This window comes from Loxodonta africana, chromosome 20, assembly GCF_030014295.1.
Source record: "Loxodonta africana isolate mLoxAfr1 chromosome 20, mLoxAfr1.hap2, whole genome shotgun sequence".
Classification (NCBI taxonomy): domain Eukaryota; kingdom Metazoa; phylum Chordata; class Mammalia; order Proboscidea; family Elephantidae; genus Loxodonta; species Loxodonta africana.
In genome coordinates this window covers 81,497,745-81,509,896 of record NC_087361.1, presented here as the reverse complement: position 1 = coordinate 81,509,896, position 12,152 = coordinate 81,497,745, and positions in this window count along the sequence as shown.

Genomic DNA, 12,152 nt, shown 5'->3' with positions numbered 1-12,152 from the left:
CCATTCGATTGCGTTGCACAGCATTCTACTCCACTCAACACTATTTTACTCTACCCTACCCTAATTGACTGGAATTGGTTCGAGGGGATTCAACGCGATTTGCCTTGTTTCTTCTCCATTTGGCTCGCTTCGACTCTATTCGACTCTGTTCTACTCTACACTATTCTGCTCTGCTCTAACCTTTTGGACTCGATTCTCTTGTATTCTTTTTATTCTCTTTTACTGTGTTCAATTCTCTTCTACTCTATTTTAACCAACCCTACTCTAATCTATTCCACTGGATTCGATTCCACGCATTTCGATGCGATTCGGCTCCAATCGGCTCCGTTGCACTCCATTCATCCCTCTTGGGCTCTCATCGGTTCGATTCAGTTCTAATCGGCTCCATTTCGCCCTGGTCAGTTCTATTCAGCTTGAATAGGCTCTATTCAACTCTATATGGCTCTATGAGTCTACTCAACTCTATTATCTCTTTTCAACTCCATTCTACACCATTCTACTCCATCCGACTGTATTCTTCTCTATTCTATTGTCTTGTACTCTACCCTTCTCTAGTCTATTCTAATCGATTCGATTGGATTGGACTTGAATGGATGGGATTCAATGCAATTCAACGGGATTCGACGCGATCCAGCATGATTCCGCGGGATTCGGCGCCATTCATCTTGATTTCTATCACGTTGGGTCTTTTGGGCTCTATTTTGCTCTAGTCGGCAATATTCAACTCTATTCTTCTAGACTCTGCACTACTCGACCCTATTCTAGTCTTTCAGTTCTCTTCTATCCTGTTCTGTTCTACTGCATTTTGGTCTATCCTACCCTACTCTAACTTAGCCTACTGCAATCTGTTCTATTCTATTCAACAGACTTGAACGGGATTCGACCTGATTCAGGTCCTATCGGCTCGAATCAGCTCCTTTTTGTGCAAATTCAACTCGATTCGGTTGGACTTGGCCCTTTTCCTCTCTATTCGGCTCTTTTCGGCAGGATTTGACTCGATTTGACTCTAGTCTACTCTTCTCTATTCTTTCTGGTCTATTCTAATCTATTCTTTTCTACCCTACCCTACCCTCATCTTACCTGCCCTACACTAAACTATTGGATTGGATTCGACACTTTTCAACGCGATTCGACATGATTCTTCTCGATTCACCTCGAATTTGGTGGATTCGGCTGCATTCAGCTCTCTTTGGCTCTATTCAACTCTATTGGACTCTATTCTACTGTACTCGTCTCTACTTCATTCTATTCGATTCTTTCTCTTGTGTTCTGTTCTGTTTTAGTCTAACCCCTCCTACTCTACCCTCCTCTACTCTAATCGATTCGATTCAATGCCTTTCAAGGCGATTCCATGGGATTAGGCTTGAATTGGCTTGATTTAGCTCGATTTGGCTTGAATCGGGTCAATTTGGCTCGATTCTGCTCGATTCAGCATCATTAGGCTCGACCCAAACTTATCCGGCCCTGTTCAGCTCTATTCAACTCTTTTCTACTTTATTCGTCTCTATTTGGCTCCATTCGACTCCATTCCACACCATTCTACTCTGTTCGACTCCATTCTACACTATTCTATTCTCTTCTCCCCCACCCTACTCTACTCTAATCTATTCGATTCATGGAGATTTGTCTCATTTCCTCTCCATTCGACTCGATTCAGCTCGAATTGGATCTATTCATCTCTATTCTGCACTACTCGACTCTGACTATTCTACTCCACTCTACTCCATTCTACTCTTTGTATTCTCTTCTCTTCTACTCTATGCTTCTCTAGTCTATTCCTCTGTGCCCTACCCTATTGAATCCCAGCCTAACCTACACTACTCTAAGCTGTTCTATTGAATTCGATTGCATTCGATTCGACCCGATTGGACACAATTGGACGGGATTCGGTGAGATTTCATGAGATTCAATGGGTTTTGGTGGGATTGGATGGACTTCGACGAGATTCGATGCAATAGGGTGTGATTAGGTGCGATTTGGCTCGATCTAGCTTGGCTCATTTTCTGTGTCTCTATTTGGCTCATTCCAGCTCCATTCAGCTCCATTCAGCTCGAATCTGGTCGATTTGACTTGATCGGGCTCGATTGGGCTCGATTGGGCTCGACTCAGCCCTATACGTCCCTATTCGGTGCTATTCCGCTCTATTCGACTCTTTTCTAGTCTATTCATCTCGGTTTGACTGCATTTGACTCCATTCCACACCATTCTACGCTCTTCTATTCGACAGAATCCTATCCCGCCCTAGTCTTTCCTCATCTAGTCTGTTCTTTTCGATTCTGTTGTATTGGATTCTCGTTTTCTCTTTTCTCTATTCCATCCTATGCTACTCTACCATACCCTACACGAAACTAAGCTATCCTGACTTATCCTCTTCTATTCTATTGGATTCTGTTTTCTCTGTTCTACCGTATGCTACCCTACCTTATGACACCCTACTGGACCATACCCTACTCCATAAAAAAAGGGGTACTCAAGAAGGGTACTAGTTTGGAAAAGGGACTACCTAAGGCAAGGGGACTAGTTCGGGCTACTAGTTAGGGCCACTGTACTAGTTAAGAGTACTAGTTAATGGACGGGTACTAGTTAAGGCTACTAGGAAGGCAAGGTACAAGTGAAGGCTACTACTTCAGGCAAGCGTATTAGTTTAGGCTACTAGTTGATGCAAGGGTACAAGTTCATACTACTAATTAAGGCCCGGGTACTAGTTAAGGCAACTGGTCAAGGCAAGGGTAGTAGCTATGGGTAGCGATAAGGCCAGGGTACTAGTTAAGACTACTAGTTAATGCCAGGGTACTAGTTGAGGCAAGGGTCCTAGTGACGGCCAGGGTACTAGTTAAGGCTGGGCTACTAGTCCATGCAAGGCTACTACTTCAGGGTACTAGTTAAGGTTTGGCTACTAGTTAAGAGGACTAGTAAGGCAAGGGTAGACGTTAAGACTGTTCCTTAAGGCAAGGTGACTCGTTAGGGGTACTAGTTACCACAAGGCTTCTAGTTCAGAATACTAGTTAGGGCCACTGTACTAGTTCAGAGTACTAGTTAAGGCTACTAGGAAGGCAAGGAACGAGTTTAGGCCACTACTTCAGGCAAGAGTACTCGTGTTGTCGACTAGTCGATGCAAGGGTACATGTTCATACTACTGGCTAAGTCCAGGGTGCTAGTTAAGGCAACTGGTTAAGGCAAGGGTAGTAGTTATGGGTACCGATAAGGCCAGGCTACTAGTTAATGCAAGGGTACTAGTTAAGGGGACTTGTTGAGGCAAGGATAGCCATTAAGACTGTTCCTTAAGGCAAGGCTCCTGGTTAAGGGTACTAGTTAGGACAAGGCTACCAGTTCAGGAGACTAGTTAGGGGCACTGTACTAGTTAAGAGTACTAGTAAAGGCACGGGTGCTAGTTAAGGCTGCTAGTTAAGGCAAGGTACAAATTCAGGCCACTGCTTAAGGCAAGAGTCCTAGTTAAGGCTACTAGTTGATGCAAGAATACAAGTGAATACTACTAGTTAAGGCCAGGGTCCTAGTTAAGGCAACTGGTTACGGCAAGGGTAGTAGTTCTGGGTACTGATACGGCCAGGGTACTAGTTCAGACTACTAGTGAATGCGAGGGTACTAGTTAAGGGTACTACTTAAGGCTGCCAGTGAAGGCCAGGGTCTGAGTTAAGGCTACTGGAGAAGGCCAGGGTACCAGTGAAGGCAAGGCTACTAGTTAAGGGTACTAGTTAAGAGAAGGCTACTAGTTCAGGATACGAGTTAGGGGCACTGTACTAGTTAAGAGTACTAGCTAAGGCACGAGTACTAGTTCAGCCCACTACTTAAGGCAAGAGTCCTAGTTAAGGCTACTCTTTGATGCAAGTTTACAAGTTGATATTTCTAGTTAAGGCCAGGGTCCTAGTTAAGGCAACTGGTTAAGGCAAGGGTACTAGTTAAGGCAAGGCTACTAGTTAGGGGTAGTAGGGAAGGCTTGGCCACTAGTTAAGGGTACTAGTAAGGCAAGGGCAGATGTTAAGACTATTACTTAAAGCAAGGCTACAAGTTCAGGGTACTAATTCAGACAAGGCTACTAGTTCAGGCTACTCGTTATGGCCGCTGTACTAGTTCAGAGTACTACGTAAGGCACAGGTACTAGTTAAGGATACTAGTTCAGGCAAGGTCCAAGTGAAGGCTACTACTTAAGGCAAGACGACTAGTTTAGGCTACCAGTGGATTCAAGGGTACAAGTGAATACTACGAGTTAAGACCAGGGTACCAGTTAAGGCAGCTGGTTAAGGCCAGGGTAGGACTTATGGGGACTGAGAAGGCCAGGTACTAGTTAAGACAACTAGTTCATGCGAGGGTACTAGTGAAGGGTACTAGTTGAGGCAAGGCTACTAGTGAAGGCCAGGGTACTAGTGAAGGCTACTGGTGAAGGCCAGGGTACTAGTTAAGGCAGGGCTACTAGTTCAGGGTACTGGTAAGGCAAGGGTAGACATTAAGACTATTACTTAAGGCAAGGCTACTAGTTAAGGGTACTAGTTCAGACAAGGCTACTAGTTCAGGATACTAGTTAAGGCAAGGGGACTAGTTCAGATTCAGAATTTAGGGTACTTGTCAGGGCAAGGGTACTCTTCAAGGCTAGTTGTCTAGCCTACTGATCTATACCACTAGTCTGACTAGTCCAGCTGTCTTGTCTAGGCTACTACTCTAGACTTCTCTTGTCTACTCTACTCTAGTCTACTTTCGTCTACCCTAGTCTACCCTATCAAAAACCACCCTACCCTAACCTTTTTGAATCTGTTCAATTGGATTCGATTCAAAGCATTTCAATGTGATTGGACGCGATGAGGCTTGAATCGGCTCATTCGGCACCATCAGCTCGATTCAGCTCGATTTGGCTTGAATCACTTCGATTCGGCTTGTTTCAACTCAATTCGACTTGGTTGAGCCTTATTCGGCTCGATTCGACTCTTTTCTACTCTAGTTTTCTCTATGGAACTCCATTCGACTCCATTCTACTCTATTCTGTTCTACCCTACCCTACTCTAATCTATTCTAATGGATTCGATGGGACGCTATTCGACGCGATTCATCACGTTTTGTTTCCATTGGGCTCGATTCGGCTAGAATTGGCTCTATTCAGCTCTATTCTGCACTATTTCACTCTATTCGACTCTACTCTTCTCTGCTCTACCGTACTGTGCTATCTTCTCTTCCTTCTATTATGTACTGTTCTATTCTATTCTGTTCTACCCTCCCAGCCGCTCCCCTCCCCTTCTCTAATCTTTGATTCTGTTCGAGTCATCGCATTTTCACGCCATTCGACCCGATTAGGCTTGAATCAGGTCAATTCGCTTCGAGTCGGTTCGATTGGGCTCCATTTGGCTCCATTCAGCTCCAATGGCATCGATTCTGCTGGATTCTGCTCGATTAGGCCCTCTTTGGCCCTATTCGGCCCAACTATGCTCTATTCGACTCTTTTCTACTCTATTCGTCTCGAGTCGGCTCCGTTCTAATCCATTCCACACCATTCTGCACTATTCTCCTCTATTCTCGTCTACCCTTCCCTACCCTAATCTATTCGAATGGATTCGATTTGACCCGATTCGAAGCGATTCAACGCGATTCATCTTGTTTTGTCTCCATTCGCCTCAATTCGGCTATGTTCTGCACTATCTGACTCTTTCCTACTCTATTCTATTCTGCTGGATTCTTTCTCTTCTGTTCTGTTCTCTCCTATTCTGTTGGACTCTGTTCTATCCTGCCCTACCCAACCCTACTGCACCGCACCCAAACCCACCCTACTTGAATCTATTTGATTCAATTCGATTCACTTCGACGCGATTGGACAGGATTTGACGGGATTCGACAAGGTCCGAAGGCATTTGACGGGATTCAAAGAGATTAGGCGAGATTCCATACGATTCGACGTGATTCAGCAGAATTCTAGGAGATTGGACGCAATTCGAAGTTATTGGACGTGATGGGGCGTGATTCGTCGTGATTCGACGACATTCGATGCAATCCGATGCGATACGAAGCGATTCGACCCGGTCCGACACAAAACGATGTGATTTGATGCGATTCGACGTGATTCGATGTGATTCGACGCTATTCAGTGCCAGTCGGCGTGATTCTGCTTGATTCAGCTCGATTAGGTGCGAATCGGCTCTATATGGCTCCTTTACGTCTCGATTCGGCTCCATTCAGCTCTGTTTTCTCTATTCGTCTCTATTTGGCCTATTCGTCTCTAATCGACTCTATTCGAGTCTATTCGACCCTACTCTTTTCTACTCTATTCTATTCCTTCTATTCTGTTCTAATCTCTTCTAGTCTACTCTACTCTACTCTATTCTATTCCACCCTCCTCTTCCCTTCTCTAATCTAGACGTTTGGATTGCATTGGATGCATTGAACGGGATTCAACGTGATTAAGCTTGAATCAGCTCGATTCTATTCCGTTTGGCTCTATTCGGTTCGTTTGGCTTGAATTGCTTCGATTCTGCTCAATTCCGCCTCTTTCGGCCCTATTCTGCTCTATTCGACTCTTCTCTACTCTTTTTGTCTCTATTTGACTCCATTCTACTCCATTCTATTTATTCCACACCATTCTACACTATTCTGCTCTACTCTAGCCTACACCACTCTAATTTACTCGAATCGATTAGACGTGATTCCTCTCATTTTGACTCCATTCGGCTCTATTCAGCTGTATTCGAGTCTACCCTATTATACACGAGCCTACTCTATCGTACTCTAGTCTACTCTTCTCTATTTTCTTTCTTCTTCCTATGCTGTTCTCTTCTTTTCTACTCTATTCTACCCTACCCTATGCTACCCAACTCTACTCTATTCTAATCCATTGGATTGGATTGGATTCAACCCATTTGGACACGATTCGGCTCAGTTTGGCTCTATTTAGCTCCGTTCGAATCTATTCTACTCTACTCTGTTTCCCTCTACGCTACTCTAGCCTACTATTTTCTGTATTCGTTCTGTATTGTTCTGTTCTCTTCTAGTCTCTTCTGTTTTATTCTATGCTACTCTACTCTATTCCACCCTGCCATACCCGAACCTCCCCTACTCTAATCTGTTCAATTCGATTCCATGAATTTGGACACGATTCAGGTCGAATTGGTTCGATTCATGTCCATTCGGCTCCATTTGGCTCGAAGAGTGTCGATTCAACTGGATTAGGCTCAATTCGGCTCCATTAGGCTCGATTTACTGGATTTGGCTCAATTCAGCTCAATTCAGCTCGATTCGGCCCTCTTCGGCCCTCTTCAGCACTATTCGGCTCTATTCGGCTCTTTTCGACTCCTTTCGACTCCATTCGATTGCGTTGCACAGCATTCTACTCCACTCAACACTATTTTACTCTACCCTACCCTAATTGACTGGAATTGGTTCGAGGGGATTCAACGCGATTTGCCTTGTTTCTTCTCCATTTGGCTCGCTTCGACTCTATTCGACTCTGTTCTACTCTACACTATTCTGCTCTGCTCTAACCTTTTGGACTCGATTCTCTTGTATTCCTTTTATTCTCTTTTACTGTGTTCAATTCTCTTCTACTCTATTTTAACCAACCCTACTCTAATCTATTCCACTGGATTCGATTCCACGCATTTCGATGCGATTCGGCTCCAATCGGCTCCGTTGCACTCCATTCATCCCTCTTGGGCTCTCATCGGTTCGATTCAGTTCTAATCGGCTCCATTTCGCCCTGGTCAGTTCTATTCAGCTTGAATAGGCTCTATTCAACTCTATATGGCTCTATGAGTCTACTCAACTCTATTATCTCTTTTCAACTCCATTCTACACCATTCTACTCCATCCGACTGTATTCTTCTCTATTCTATTGTCTTGTACTCTACCCTTCTCTAGTCTATTCTAATCGATTCGATTGGATTGGACTTGAATGGATGGGATTCAATGCAATTCAACGGGATTCGACGCGATCCAGCATGATTCCGCGGGATTCGGCGCCATTCATCTTGATTTCTATCACGTTGGGTCTTTTGGGCTCTATTTTGCTCTAGTCGGCAATATTCAACTCTATTCTTCTAGACTCTGCACTACTCGACCCTATTCTAGTCTTTCAGTTCTCTTCTATCCTGTTCTGTTCTACTGCATTTTGGTCTATCCTACCCTACTCTAACTTAGCCTACTGCAATCTGTTCTATTCTATTCAACAGACTTGAACGGGATTCGACCTGATTCAGGTCCTATCGGCTCGAATCAGCTCCTTTTTGTGCGAATTCAACTCGATTCGGTTGGACTTGGCCCTTTTCCTCTCTATTCGGCTCTTTTCGGCAGGATTTGACTCGATTTGACTCTAGTCTACTCTTCTCTATTCTTTCTGGTCTATTCTAATCTATTCTTTTCTACCCTACCCTACCCTCATCTTACCTGCCCTACACTAAACTATTGGATTGGATTCGACACTTTTCAACGCGATTCGACATGATTCTTCTCGATTCACCTCGAATTTGGTGGATTCGGCTGCATTCAGCTCTCTTTGGCTCTATTCAACTCTATTGGACTCTATTCTACTGTACTCGTCTCTACTTCATTCTATTCGATTCTTTCTCTTGTGTTCTGTTCTGTTTTAGTCTAACCCCTCCTACTCTACCCTCCTCTACTCTAATCGATTCGATTCAATGCCTTTCAAGGCGATTCCATGGGATTAGGCTTGAATTGGCTTGATTTAGCTCGATTTGGCTTGAATCGGGTCAATTTGGCTCGATTCTGCTCGATTCAGCATCATTAGGCTCGACCCAAACTTATCCGGCCCTGTTCAGCTCTATTCAACTCTTTTCTACTTTATTCGTCTCTATTTGGCTCCATTCGACTCCATTCCACACCATTCTACTCTGTTCGACTCCATTCTACACTATTCTATTCTCTTCTCCCCCACCCTACTCTACTCTAATCTATTCGATTCATGGAGATTTGTCTCATTTCCTCTCCATTCGACTCGATTCAGCTCGAATTGGATCTATTCATCTCTATTCTGCACTACTCGACTCTGACTATTCTACTCCACTCTACTCCATTCTACTCTTTGTATTCTCTTCTCTTCTACTCTATGCTTCTCTAGTCTATTCCTCTGTGCCCTACCCTATTGAATCCCAGCCTAACCTACACTACTCTAAGCTGTTCTATTGAATTCGATTGCATTCGATTCGACCCGATTGGACACAATTGGACGGGATTCGGTGAGATTTCATGAGATTCAATGGGTTTTGGTGGGATTGGATGGACTTCGACGAGATTCGATGCAATAGGGTGTGATTAGGTGCGATTTGGCTCGATCTAGCTTGGCTCATTTTCTGTGTCTCTATTTGGCTCATTCCAGCTCCATTCAGCTCCATTCAGCTCGAATCTGGTCGATTTGACTTGATCGGGCTCGATTGGGCTCGATTGGGCTCGACTCAGCCCTATACGTCCCTATTCGGTGCTATTCCGCTCTATTCGACTCTTTTCTAGTCGATTCATCTCGGTTTGACTGCATTTGACTCCATTCCACACCATTCTACGCTCTTCTATTCGACAGAACCCTATCCCGCCCTAGTCTTTCCTCATCTAGTCTGTTCTTTTCGATTCTGTTGTATTGGATTCTCGTTTTCTCTTTTCTCTATTCCATCCTATGCTACTCTACCATACCCTACACGAAACTAAGCTATCCTGACTTATCCTCTTCTATTCTATTGGATTCTGTTTTCTCTGTTCTACCGTATGCTACCCTACCTTATGACACCCTACTGGACCATACCCTACTCCATAAAAAAAGGGGTACTCAAGAAGGGTACTAGTTTGGAAAAGGGACTACCTAAGGCAAGGGGACTAGTTCGGGCTACTAGTTAGGGCCACTGTACTAGTTAAGAGTACTAGTTAATGGACGGGTACTAGTTAAGGCTACTAGGAAGGCAAGGTACAAGTGAAGGCTACTACTTCAGGCAAGCGTATTAGTTTAGGCTACTAGTTGATGCAAGGGTACAAGTTCATACTACTAATTAAGGCCCGGGTACTAGTTAAGGCAACTGGTCAAGGCAAGGGTAGTAGCTATGGGTAGCGATAAGGCCAGGGTACTAGTTAAGACTACTAGTTAATGCCAGGGTACTAGTTGAGGCAAGGGTCCTAGTGACGGCCAGGGTACTAGTTAAGGCTGGGCTACTAGTCCATGCAAGGCTACTACTTCAGGGTACTAGTTAAGGTTTGGCTACTAGTTAAGAGGACTAGTAAGGCAAGGGTAGACGTTAAGACTGTTCCTTAAGGCAAGGTGACTCGTTAGGGGTACTAGTTACCACAAGGCTTCTAGTTCAGAATACTAGTTAGGGCCACTGTACTAGTTCAGAGTACTAGTTAAGGCTACTAGGAAGGCAAGGAACGAGTTTAGGCCACTACTTCAGGCAAGAGTACTCGTGTTGTCGACTAGTCGATGCAAGGGTACATGTTCATACTACTGGCTAAGTCCAGGGTGCTAGTTAAGGCAACTGGTTAAGGCAAGGGTAGTAGTTATGGGTACCGATAAGGCCAGGCTACTAGTTAATGCAAGGGTACTAGTTAAGGGGACTTGTTGAGGCAAGGATAGCCATTAAGACTATTCCTTAAGGCAAGGCTCCTGGTTAAGGGTACTAGTTAGGACAAGGCTACCAGTTCAGGAGACTAGTTAGGGGCACTGTACTAGTTAAGAGTACTAGTAAAGGCACGGGTGCTAGTTAAGGCTGCTAGTTAAGGCAAGGTACAAATTCAGGCCACTGCTTAAGGCAAGAGTCCTAGTTAAGGCTACTAGTTGATGCAAGAATACAAGTGAATACTACTAGTTAAGGCCAGGGTCCTAGTTAAGGCAACTGGTTACGGCAAGGGTAGTAGTTCTGGGTACTGATACGGCCAGGGTACTAGTTCAGACTACTAGTGAATGCGAGGGTACTAGTTAAGGGTACTACTTAAGGCTGCCAGTGAAGGCCAGGGTCTGAGTTAAGGCTACTGGAGAAGGCCAGGGTACCAGTGAAGGCAAGGCTACTAGTTAAGGGTACTAGTTAAGAGAAGGCTACTAGTTCAGGATACGAGTTAGGGGCACTGTACTAGTTAAGAGTACTAGCTAAGGCACGAGTACTAGTTCAGGCCACTACTTAAGGCAAGAGTCCTAGTTAAGGCTACTCTTTGATGCAAGTTTACAAGTTGATATTTCTAGTTAAGGCCAGGGTCCTAGTTAAGGCAACTGGTTAAGGCAAGGGTACTAGTTAAGGCAAGGCTACTAGTTAGGGGTAGTAGGGAAAGCTTGGCCACTAGTTAAGGGTACTAGTAAGGCAAGGGCAGATGTTAAGACTATTACTTAAAGCAAGGCTACAAGTTCAGGGTACTAATTCAGACAAGGCTACTAGTTCAGGCTACTCGTTATGGCCGCTGTACTAGTTCAGAGTACTACTTAAGGCACAGGTACTAGTTAAGGATACTAGTTCAGGCAAGGTCCAAGTGAAGGCTACTACTTAAGGCAAGACGACTAGTTTAGGCTACCAGTGGATTCAAGGGTACAAGTGAATACTACGAGTTAAGACCAGGGTACCAGTTAAGGCAGCTGGTTAAGGCCAGGGTAGGACTTATGGGGACTGAGAAGGCCAGGTACTAGTTAAGACAACTAGTTCATGCGAGGGTACTAGTGAAGGGTACTAGTTGAGGCAAGGCTACTAGTGAAGGCCAGGGTACTAGTGAAGGCTACTGGTGAAGGCCAGGGTACTAGTTAAGGCAGGGCTACTAGTTCAGGGTACTGGTAAGGCAAGGGTAGACATTAAGACTATTACTTAAGGCAAGGCTACTAGTTAAGGGTACTAGTTCAGACAAGGCTACTAGTTCAGGATACTAGTTAAGGCAAGGGGAGTAGTTCAGATTCAGAATTTAGGGTACTTGTCAGGGCAAGGGTACTCTTCAAGGCTAGTTGTCTAGCCTACTGATCTATACCACTAGTCTGACTAGTCCAGCTGTCTTGTCTAGGCTACTACTCTAGACTTCTCTTGTCTACTCTACTCTAGTCTACTTTCGTCTACCCTAGTCTACCCTATCAAAAACCACCCTACCCTAACCTTTTTGAATCTATTCAATTGGATTCGATTCAAAGCATTTCAATGTGATTGGACGCGATGAGGCTTGAATCGGCTCATTCGGCACCATCAGCTCGATTCAGC